Below are 11,594 nucleotides of genomic sequence, written 5' to 3' on the forward strand. Positions count from 1 at the left end.
AAATGACAACGTATTCTCATTATAGGGCACTATAATTATGCAATAGGGTGTCATTTGGGTCAGAACCAACATATTTCTCTATTACACTGATGACTTTGTAAACGGAATACAAACATTGCAGGCCTTTACTGTCCATTAATCCAATGTTTATTATCCAGGCAACAAACTCAACCTTAGTGTGATATCATCTTCTACAGTGTATTACACTGTTGATTAGTGTAATACAGACTTTAAACTCTCATATCATAATCGTCCATATAGTCACAGAGAACTACACTGTATAACATTTCCTGTAAAATACAGTAAAATACAGGCAGCACAGAAACAGTAAATTACTGTAGATTTACAGGACCTTTACATTAACACAAATTTACAGCATGTTACTGGAACACCTGACTACAGTAACATGCTGCATTTCTAGAATTTACAGTAAATCACTGGAAGCACAGCGGTTAGTAAACTGTTGCAGATTCACAGTATAGGTAGCTAGTGCCAACGACAGGCAGTATTTCTGTTACATGTTATTTCCATACCTTCAATACCTATTTTATTATGTATTTCACTAGCCTGAACTGCAATTCATGCAACCTATTTTGTAAGATTTTAATTATACATCTATTTTGTATTTTCAAATATATACTTATAAGTAGCCCATTTAACTACAACATTCTTGGTAACTGTAACATAGTGTTTTTTACTTTCTATGACTGTGGTATAATCTTGTTAACCTTAATTTAACACACTGGTTCTGTAAGTCGTTCTGGATAAGAGCGTCTGCTAAATGACCAAAATGTAAATGTAAAAAGGAACACTTGAAAAGCACACTGCTGGGAATTATTCCACCCTCCAAAAATATGAAATTTGATGAAAACAGAAATTGTTTAAAATTGAGGAGCTCATTTGAATAATACCCATCAGTGTGCTTTGCAAATGTTGATTTTTACATTTTGGTCATTTATCAGACACTCTTGTCCAGAGTGACTTACAGTCAATGCATTCATCTAAGGTTGATAAAAAAAAAACATAGGGTTGAAGTCGGAAGTTTGCATATACTTAGGTTGGAGTCATTAAAACTAGTTTTTCAACCACTCCACAAATGTTTTGTTAACAAACTATAGTTTTGGCAAGTCGGTTAGGACATCTACTTTGTGCATGACACAAGTCATTTTTCCAACAATTGTTTACAGACAGATTATTTCAATTATAATTCACTGTATCACAATTCCAGTGGGTCAGAAGTTGACATACACTAAGTTCACTGTGCCTTTAAACAGTTTGGATATTTCCAGAAAATTATGTAATGGCTTTAGAAGATTCTGATAGGCTAATTTACATCATTTGTGTCAATTGGAGGTGTACCTGTGGATGTATTTCAAGGCCTACCTTCAAACTCAGTGCCTCTTTGCTTGACATCATGGGAAAATCAAAATAAATCAGCCAAGACCTCAGAAAACAAACTGTAGACCTCCACAAGTCTGGCTCATCCTTGGGAGCAATTTCCAAACGTCTGAAGGTAACACGTTCATCTGTACAAACAATAGTACGCAAGTACAAAAACACCATGGGACCACGAAGCCGTCATACCGCTCAGGAAAGACACACGTTCTGTCTCCTAGAGATTAATGTACTTTGGTGCGAAAAGTGCAAATCAATCCCAGAACAACAGCAAAGTACCTTGTGAAGATGCTGAAGGAAACAAGTACAAAATTATCTATATCCAGAGTTAAACGAATCCTATATCGGCATAACCTGAAAGGCCGCTCAGCAAGGAAGAAGCCACTGTTCCAACTGCACGTGGGGACAGAGATTGTACTTTTTGGAGAAATGTCCTCTGGTCTGATGAAACAAAAATATAACTGTTTGGCCATAATGACCATTGTTATGTTTGGAGGAAAAAGGGGGAGGCTTGCAAGCCGAAGAACACCATCCCAACCGTGAAGCATGGGGGTGGCAGCATCATGTTGTGGGGTTGCTTTGCTGCAGCAGGGACTGGTGCACTTCACAAAATAGATGGCATCATGAGGTGGGAAAATTATGTGGATATATTGAAGCAACATCTCAAGRCATCAGTCAGGAAGTTAAAGCTTGGTGAAAAATGGGTCATACTTCCATACTTCCAAAGTTGTGGCAAAATGGCTTAAGGACAACAAAGTCAAGGTATTGGAGTGGCCATCACAAAGCCCTGACCTCAATCCTATAGAAAATGTGTGGGCAGAACTGAAAAAGCGTGGAGGCCTAGAAACCTGACTCAGTTACACCAGCTCTGTCAGGAGGAATGGGCCAAAGTTCACCCAACTTATTGTGGGAAGCTTGTGGAAGGCTACCCGAAACATTTGACCCAAGTTAAACAATGTAAAGGCAATGCTACCAAATACTAATGGATTGTGTGTACGACAATTTCTGACCCACTGGGGATGTGACGAAAGAAATAATAGCTGAAATAAGTAATTCTCTATTCTATTATTCTGACATTTCACATTATTAAAATAAAGTGGTGATCCTAACTGACCTAAGACAGGGAATTTTTACTTGGATTAAATGTCAGGAACTGTGAAAAACTGAGTTTAAATGTATTTGGCTAAGGTGTATGTAAACATCCGACTTCAACTGTATCTCCTTAATAGAAAGTAAAATGTACCTGTAACCGTTACTGTTAATGTTGTTTTAGTCAGGCATACATTCATTTTCAAAATATTCTGCATTTGTAACAAGATACCTTTTGTATGTACACTACATGACCAAATGTATGTGGACAGTTGCTCGTCGAATACATCATTACAAAATCATTGGCATTGATATGAGGTTGATTCCCCCAATTGCTGCTACATGAGCCTTCACTGTTCTCGGAAGGCTTTCCACTAGATGTTGGAAGATTGCTGCGAGGACTTGCTTCCATTCAGCCGCGAGTGTTAATGAGTTCTGGCACTGATGTTGGGCGATTAGGCCTGGCACGCAGTCGGAATTCCAATTAATTCCAAAGTTGTTCGATGGGGTTGAGAATCATCTAGAATGTCATTGTATGCTCTAGCGTTATGATTTCCCTTCACTGGAACTAAAGGGCCTAGCCCGAACCATGAAAAACAGCCACAGACCATTATTCCTCCTACACCAAACTTTACAGTTGGCACTTTGCATTCGGGGAGATACCCAGATTTCGTCTGTCAGACTGCCAGATAGTGAAGCAGGATTCATCGCTTCCAGAGTCCAATGGCAGCAAGCTTAACACCACTCCAGTCAATGCTTGGCATTGTGCATGGTGATCTTAGGCTTGTGTGTGGCTGCTCGACCATGGAAACCCATTTAATGAAGCTCCCGATGAACAACTCCTGTACTGACGTTGCTTCCACAGGCTTTGGACCTCAGTAGTGGGTGTTGCAACGGAGGACAGACAATTTGTACATAATACGTGCTTCAGCATTTGGCTGTCCCATTCTGTGAGCTTGTGTGCCCTACCACTTCGCGTCTGAGCCATTGTTGCTCCTAGACGTTTCCACTTCACAATAACAGCAAGGCAGAAATTTCATGTACTGACTTGATGGAAAGGTGGCATCCTATGACGATGCCATGTTGAAAGTCACTGAGCTTTTCAGTAAGGCCATTCTACTGCCAATGTTTCTCTTGAGATTGCATGGCTGTGTGCTCGGTTTTATACACCTGTCAGCAACGGGTGTGCCTGAAATAGCCGAATCCACTAATTTGAAGGGCAAAGTACGTTACTGTAATATTCACAAGAACTTGACACCAGCTTCCTGCAAGTTACTGGAAAATGCAGAGCATTAGACACAATTTATGCTTGAGCCGAGAAAGTGGTCTTCGGTACCGTATGAATGGTGTGACACAATTTCGGAGCCTCCGGAGGCACGCAGTGGCCAAATTGAGCTGCGTACCGCATCTCCGTGTGCCTCTCAAATGTTGTAACAATGCGGAGGGCTCCGAAATAGATCCGTATTGACATGATTGGTTGACGGTAGGTGAGGGTGGGAGGTACTGTATAAACAGAACTCACTTCCTTGACAACTTCCTTCACAACAGCTCTGCTCTGCACCGAGAAGTGAAAGAAGAATGAATGCCCTGACTTCTGCATTGACCATATCACCGTAAATGCTGCTCGGCAATGCAGATGTCAAATTGACCATGCAGCGCCTTTCAGCCTACTATACCGTGAGAAGGTAAATGATACTGTAATCATGTCAGTACTTTATTGTACTTACATGGGATTAGTGTAAACATGTCGGGTGTCAGGTATTTGTATATCACTTGCACTTCTAGAGGCCTCCAAAACTGGCTGTGATTACAGGGCAAAACAGACTTAAAGGATATGCTTAATATTCACCAATTAAAGGTTTAAGACCCACTGCCTCTCTGATCTGTTCCCTATACAGTGCTTTTGGAAAGAATTCAGACCCATTTACTTTTTCCATGTTTTGTTACGTTACAGCCTTATTCTAAAATTGATTAAATAAAAATAATCCTCAGCATTCTGAAAACAGGTTGGCAGAAATGTCTTTGCCTTTCCTATCTCTGCAGCACTCCACCAATCAGGCCTTTATGGTAGAGTGGCCAGACGGAAACCACTCTTCAGTAAAAGGCATATGACAGCCACCTTGGAGTTTTCCAAAAGGCACCTAAAGACTCTAAGACCATGAGAAACAAGATTCTCTGGTCTGATGAAACCAAGATTGAACTCTTTGGCCTGAATGCCAAGCGTCACGTCTGGTGGAATCCTGGCACCATCCCTACGGTGAAGCACGGTGGTGGCAGCATCATGCTTTTGGGATGTTTTTCAGCGGCATGGCCTTGGAGACTAGTCATGAGCGAGGGAAAGATGAACGGAGCAAAGTACGGAGCGATCCTTGATGAAAACCTGCTCTGTTGCGCCAATGACCTCAGACTGGGGTGAAGGTTCACCTTCCAACTGGACAACGACCCTAAGCACACAGCCAAAACAACGCAGGAGTTGTTTCGGGTCAAGTCTCTGAATGTCCTTGAGTGGACCAGCCAGAGCCCGGACTTGAACATCTCTGGAAAGACCTGAAAATAGCTGTGCAGCGATGCGCCACATCCAACCTGACAGAGCTTGAGAGCATCTGCAGAGAAGACTCTATGCTGTAATCGCTGCCAAAGGTGCTTCAACAAGTACTGAGTAAAGGGTCTGAATACTTACTGTATGTGATTTGATAAATTAACACACCATTTTTAAACAGTTTTTACTGTTTCATTATGGTGTTTTGTGTTTAGATGGTTGAGGTAATAAACAATTGAATCAATTTTAGAATAAGGCTGTAAAGTAACAAAATGTGAAAAAAGTCAAGGGGTCTGAATACTTTCCAAAGCACTGTATATATTAAATGATTAGAGCACTACTACCACATAACAGTTCAATTGGTATAGCATTCGCACTAACTGGTGCAGCAAATATAGCCACTTACAAGGCATGTCTCAAATATGTTAATGAGCCAGCAATTCTTTCCCTTCCCTCAAAATGTGTCCACAATGCAACATGATTTACAGAATGCTTCAAACAATAAAAAATCAATCCAAGGTAAGCTAATAAAAAAGAAAAAATGCCGCATTGAATCAAAATTCAACCGTTGCAAATGTGCAACTTACTGCCACTCTGATCTATCCCTTACATACATTTACATGTAATGGAACTGCTACTACATATAACTTAAATTGGTATAGCAATCTCACTAATGGATGCAACAAGTGTAGCATTTACCAAGGCACTCCTCAAAATCTGTTTGAGCCACAACAACAACCTGCAAAAGGTTTTTGGCGCAGCGGTCTAAGGCCCTGTATCTCAGCGCAAAAGACATCACTACTGTCCCAGATTCGAATCCAGGCTGTATCACATCCGGCCGTGATTGGGAGTCCCATAGGACAGCGCACAATTGGCCCAGCCTTGTCCGGGTTTGGCCGGGGTAGGTCGTCATTGTAAATAAGAATTTGTCCTTAAATAATAATAATTCATAACACAAAGACTCTATCGCACGACGCTGTACTTATTTTTAAAGTGAGACACCTTTGGTCATTCATAACACGTACATAAATGCCTTATCGTATGACGCTGTACTTACTATAAAGTCAGTCACCTTTGGTCATTTATAACACATATATATAAAGGCTTAATGACGAAACCCAAATGCTTTAACACCTAAGGAATTATCATTAACAGCTAAAACAAATAAACATTCAAGTTTAAACCATAGATCTCCTTGTATTTTTACATTGTAAACCCCTTCCCATTAATACTCCACCCCCACTTATCATCTTCCCTATCTTTAACATATAGGATGTCAAATTAAAAAGTTTAAACAATACAAATCCATTAAGTTTCAAGAAGTCCGGCAATGCAATAACATTGAACATTGCACAAGGCTGTGAACAGTATGCCTTGTCCTTGATCTGGCTGACGAAAGGTTCCTGTCTCTCTGCCTGCTGGAGGTTCTGCATTTTGGCTCTAACCTTAATAGTTACAACAAATAAAGTTAGCAGGTCTGTTAGGAAATGCCTTTGTCACATCATCTGGATAAGGGCATTTCTGTGCGGCACTGATAGGAAAGGTTTATTGCATTGTAGAAAAAGTCGGATGATGTGTTATTATTTAGCCTGAATACAAATATCAAATGATTGATGTGATCAGGAAAACGTATTGGATCAGGACATTGGTATGTCAAATTCCATAATGAACAAATAAAGTATGATGTCAAAAGCTTAGGGCTAGGCGTCCCGTTACCGAGGCGTCACCTGTCGAGAACTTCCGGTGAAATTGGAGGGCGCTGTCACGTTCCTGGCCTTATTTCATTTGTTTTGTCTTTGTTTAGTATGGTCAGGGCGTGAGTTGGGGTGGGCATTCTATGTTATGTGTTTCTATATTGGGTTCATTTTCAATTAGCCTGATATGGTTCTCAATCAGGGGCAGGTGTTTTACGTTTCCTCTGATTGAGAACCATATTAAGGTAGGCTGTTCTCACTGTTTGTTTGTGGGTGATTGTTCCTGTGTCAGTGTTTGTGCCACACGGGAATGTTTCGTTCGTTCGTTCGTTAGTGATTTCCTTCCTGTTCGTGCGTTCTTGTTTCATGTTCTCAAGTACAGGTCTGTTCACGTCGTTTTGTTATTTTGTATTTTGTCAAGTGTTCTTCGTGTTCGTCTTTCACAAATCAATATACTATGGATACATACCACGCTGCATATTGGTCCGATCCTTGCTCATCCTCAGACGAGGAGGAGGACGAGCGTTACAGGCGCGCCATTCAAATAAATAATCATAAAAATTATGGATATTAAACATTTAGGTACATACAAGTGTCTTATATCGGTTTAAAGCTTAAATTATTGTTAATCTAACAGCATTTTCTGATTTACATTTACATTTACATTTAAGTCATTTAGCAGACGCTCTTATCCAGAGCGACTTACAGCTTTACAGCAAAAGCATGCCATGTGAAATTTTGAGGACGGCGCCCCACATATTTTTCAACCAGCACAGGCTTCGTAAAATCACAAATAGCAATTAAATATTCAGTTACTTTTTGAAAATCGTCCTGTTATTTGCAATCCCAAGGGTTGTTTTGCTACAACATGCATGGTCGTTTTGTTAGATAAAATCCTTCTTTATATCCCAAAAAGTATGTTTAGTTGGCTCCATCGAAATGAGTAATCCACTCGTTCAACATGCAGAGAAAGGAATCCAAAAAGCTCCAGATAAACGTTGTTAAAACAAGTCAAAATACATTTCTATTTAATCCTCAGGTACCCAAAAATGTAATTAAACTATAATATTTCATTCGGAAAGAAGTATGTTCAATAGAAAAGCTAAATTAGCAAGTGTGCGTTCGTCGGACTGATTTCCACACAGACTGATTTCCAACTCTGACTCCCTGTACCAAAACTTTAAATTCTTCCTCGTTTGGGAAGAAACAAGCCTGAAACCTTGAACAAAGATGGTTGACATCTAGTGGAAGCCATAGGAATTTCAATCTGGGAGCTGGAATTGCATAGGACCCATAGCTTTCCATTGAAAGAGCAAGGGCTCTCCAAAAAAAACTAATCTGGTTGGTTTTTCTTTGGATTTCCTCCTACCATATCAATTGTGTTATAGTATCATACATTATTTTAACATTTATACAAACTTCAAAGTGTTTTCTATCCAATGGTACCAATTATATGCATATCCTGGCTTCTGGGCCTGAGTAACAGGCAGTTTACTTTGGCCATGTCAGTCAGACAGGAAGTGGAGAAAAATAGACCCTAGTATATGATAGACCAAGTATATTGTTCATGTTGTCTTACCATTGGAAGGGTTTCAGCATCCTCTGGCAGGTATCTTGCCCTCTTCTCCTCCTCTGGAAGACAACAATTCAGGACAGGTAATGACAGGTCTCTGTCTAACCTAACCTGTCAGCAATGTCTGCAGTCAATGCCGCAGTTTGGGGATGAAGTTATTGTGGAATGGGATAAGGTAGAGGAGGAGGACATCTCATACACTTGGATTTGTGGGGACAGCTTGCAGCTCAGTGCCTTCCTTGGCTATTTACCTGGGGAGCTTAATAAACAGAGATAAGAGTCATGGCAACATAACATAAGAACCAATGCAATAATAACCAATGCAAAGAAATTCATCCCTTACGGGTAAAACTACATGAATTCACATTTGGAAAATCGCATAATTTCACAGATATTTCCACGTTTTGCTAGAACAGACTGGAATATGTTCCGGGGTTCATCCAATAGCAATGAGAAGTTTACTACATCAGTCACCAGCTTCATTAACCCTCCTGTTATGTTGCGGGTCAATTTAACCCATTTCCACTTTTGAGTTGTCTAAAATACGAGCTAACCTCTCTTTTTCTCCATGAAATTAAATTACCCCATTTAGGGTCATGAACCTAACTTCAAAATTTGGACACACCGATGTGTTGTGGAATGTCTGTGTAGATTTTGTATACAAACATGATGTTGTGGGTCATTTTGACCCAGAGGCTTTCATGTGTTTAGATATTTCCACAGGTCCAAAATAAACTAGTGCCTTTGATGTATTTTGTTTTGACAGGTTCTAGTTGCACTTTTATAATTATGTTTGGGTGAAAAGGAGTTTCCCCAATCGTCTCCTTCTCGGTGCAAGAGCAGCAGATCTCTGACACAGACTCAAAAATGAGCTCCAAAAGATTTTCAGTCAATGAAGTCGCATCACAAATTCTGGAATGTGACAGGGAAATAAAGGAAGAGGTTTCAGAGACAGAGGACATTTCAGAGATAGAGCACAATGCTGTTGATGATCCAGAGGGAATCCTCTTCACCAAAGAAAAATTCACAGAGGAGTCTGCCATACCATCCACTCCATCAGATGAGAGAGAGAGAGAGCATGCAACAACCATCATCCAGAGAAGACAGAACAGAGAAATCTAAAGATGGTAATATAGAATGGTCACCACAACAAAGTCAATGTAGACTGTCAGCTTCCAATATAATCAATATTGTTCCAGGCACTACACGATTTGCTCTGCCCCCCTTGCCAAGACAGTAAAGCCAGCACCGCTTGTGTAGAATGCAATAAATACATCTGCAGAAAGCACACATGTACATTGTGTTCAACATGTGGAGAGAAAGACTGAAGGGATCATTTTGACAAATAGGGTCAAATCACACCTAAGTGTTACTGTTACTGGAAAATACCAAAAAAAAGCATACTTGGGGAAACAAAGTCATTGTTTGTGAGAAAGGAAATATGTTTAACAAATAGTTCTTAAGTATAGAGTTTTTTAAATCAAATGTACTTCTTTCTGAAAGGTCTGACAAGACTAAATAAAGTTTTGGCTGTTTTACTTGATTCTTTGACTGTCTTGAGTGTGTTTAAACTGTGAGGGTCAATCTGACCCATACCACAATGAACATAGTTTTTCCCCCCAGCAAAACACAAGGGTTAATAAGTACATCAACAATGTTGTCCCCACAGTGACGTACAGTACCAGTCAAAAGTTTGGACACACCTACTCATTCAAGGGTTTTTCTTCATTTTGTACTATTTTCTACATTGTATAATAATAGTGAAGACATCAAAACTATGAAATAACACATATGGAGTCATGTAATAACCAAAAAAGTGTTAAAAGAAATCTAAATATATTTTATATTTGGGATTCTTCAAAGTAGCCACCCTTTGCTTTGATGAAAGCTTTGCACACTCTTGGCATTCTCACAACCAGCTTCACCTGTAATGCTTTTCCAACAGTCTTGAAGGAGTTCCCACATATGCTGAGCACTTGTTGGCTGCTTTTCCTTCACTCTGTGGTCCAACTCATCCCAAACCATCTCAATTGGGTTGAGGTCGGGTGATTGAAGAGGCCAGGTCATCTGATGCAGCACTCCATCGCTCTCCTTCTTGGTCAAATAGCCCGTACACTGCCTGAAGGTGTGTTGGATCATTGACCTGTTGAGAAACAAATAATAGTCCCACCAAGCGCAAACCAGATGGGAATTATGTATCATTGCAGAATGCTGTGTTAGCCATGCTGGTTAAGTGTGCCTTGAATTCTAAATAAATCACTGACAGTATCACTAGCAAAGCACCCCCACACCATCACAAATGCTTCACGGTGGGAACCACAGAGGCAGAGATCATCCGTTCACCTACTCTGCGTCTCACAAAGACGAATTTGTACTCATCAGACGAAAGGACAGATTTCCACCGGTCTAATGTCCATTGTTCATGTGTCTTTGCCCAAGTAAGTCTCTTCTTCTTACTGGTTTCCTTTAGTAGTGATTTCTTTGCAGCGTGTCTGTTACTTGAACTCTGTAAAGCATTTATTTGGGATGCAATTTCTGAGGCTGGTAACTCTAATGAACTTATCCTCTGCAGCAGAGGTAACTCGGGGTCTTCCTTTCCTGTGTCGGTCCCCATGAGAGCCAGTTTCTCCATAGCGCTTGATGTTTTTTAGTGACTGCACTTGAAGAAAGGTTCAAAGTTCTTGAAATCCTCCGTATTAACTGACCTTCATGTCTTAAAGTAATGATGGACTGTCATTTCTCTTTGCTTATTTGAGCTGTTATGGACATAATATGGACTTGGTCTTTTACCAAATAGTGTTATCTTCTGTATACCATCCCTACCTTGGCTCAAACGCATTAAGAAGGATATAATTTCCACAAATTAACTTTTAACAAGGAACACCTGTTAATGGAAATGCATTCCAGGTGACTACCTCATGCAGCTGGTTGAGAGAATGCCAAGAGTGTGCAAATCAGTCATCAAGGCAAAGGGTGGCTACTTTGAAGAATCTTAAATACCTTTTTTGATTTCTACATGGTTCCATGTGTATTATTTCATAGTATTGATGTCTTCAATATAGTTCTACAATGTAGAAAATAGTACAAATCAAAAATTAGTAGGTGTTTCCAAACTTTTGACTTGTACTGTACATACCCAACCAAAAGCCATTGATTACTGGCAACATCCGCACTGAGTTTAAGGCTAGAGCTGCTGCTATCAAGTCTGTAACCAACAGGACCCTGCACAGCTTCTACCTCCAAGCCATAAGTCTGCTAAATAGTTTAACGAGTAGATACCCAGACTATCTGCATTGACCCTCTT

This window comes from Salvelinus sp. IW2-2015, linkage group LG27, assembly GCF_002910315.2.
Source record: "Salvelinus sp. IW2-2015 linkage group LG27, ASM291031v2, whole genome shotgun sequence".
In the NCBI taxonomy this organism is placed as follows: Eukaryota; Metazoa; Chordata; class Actinopteri; order Salmoniformes; family Salmonidae; genus Salvelinus; species Salvelinus sp. IW2-2015.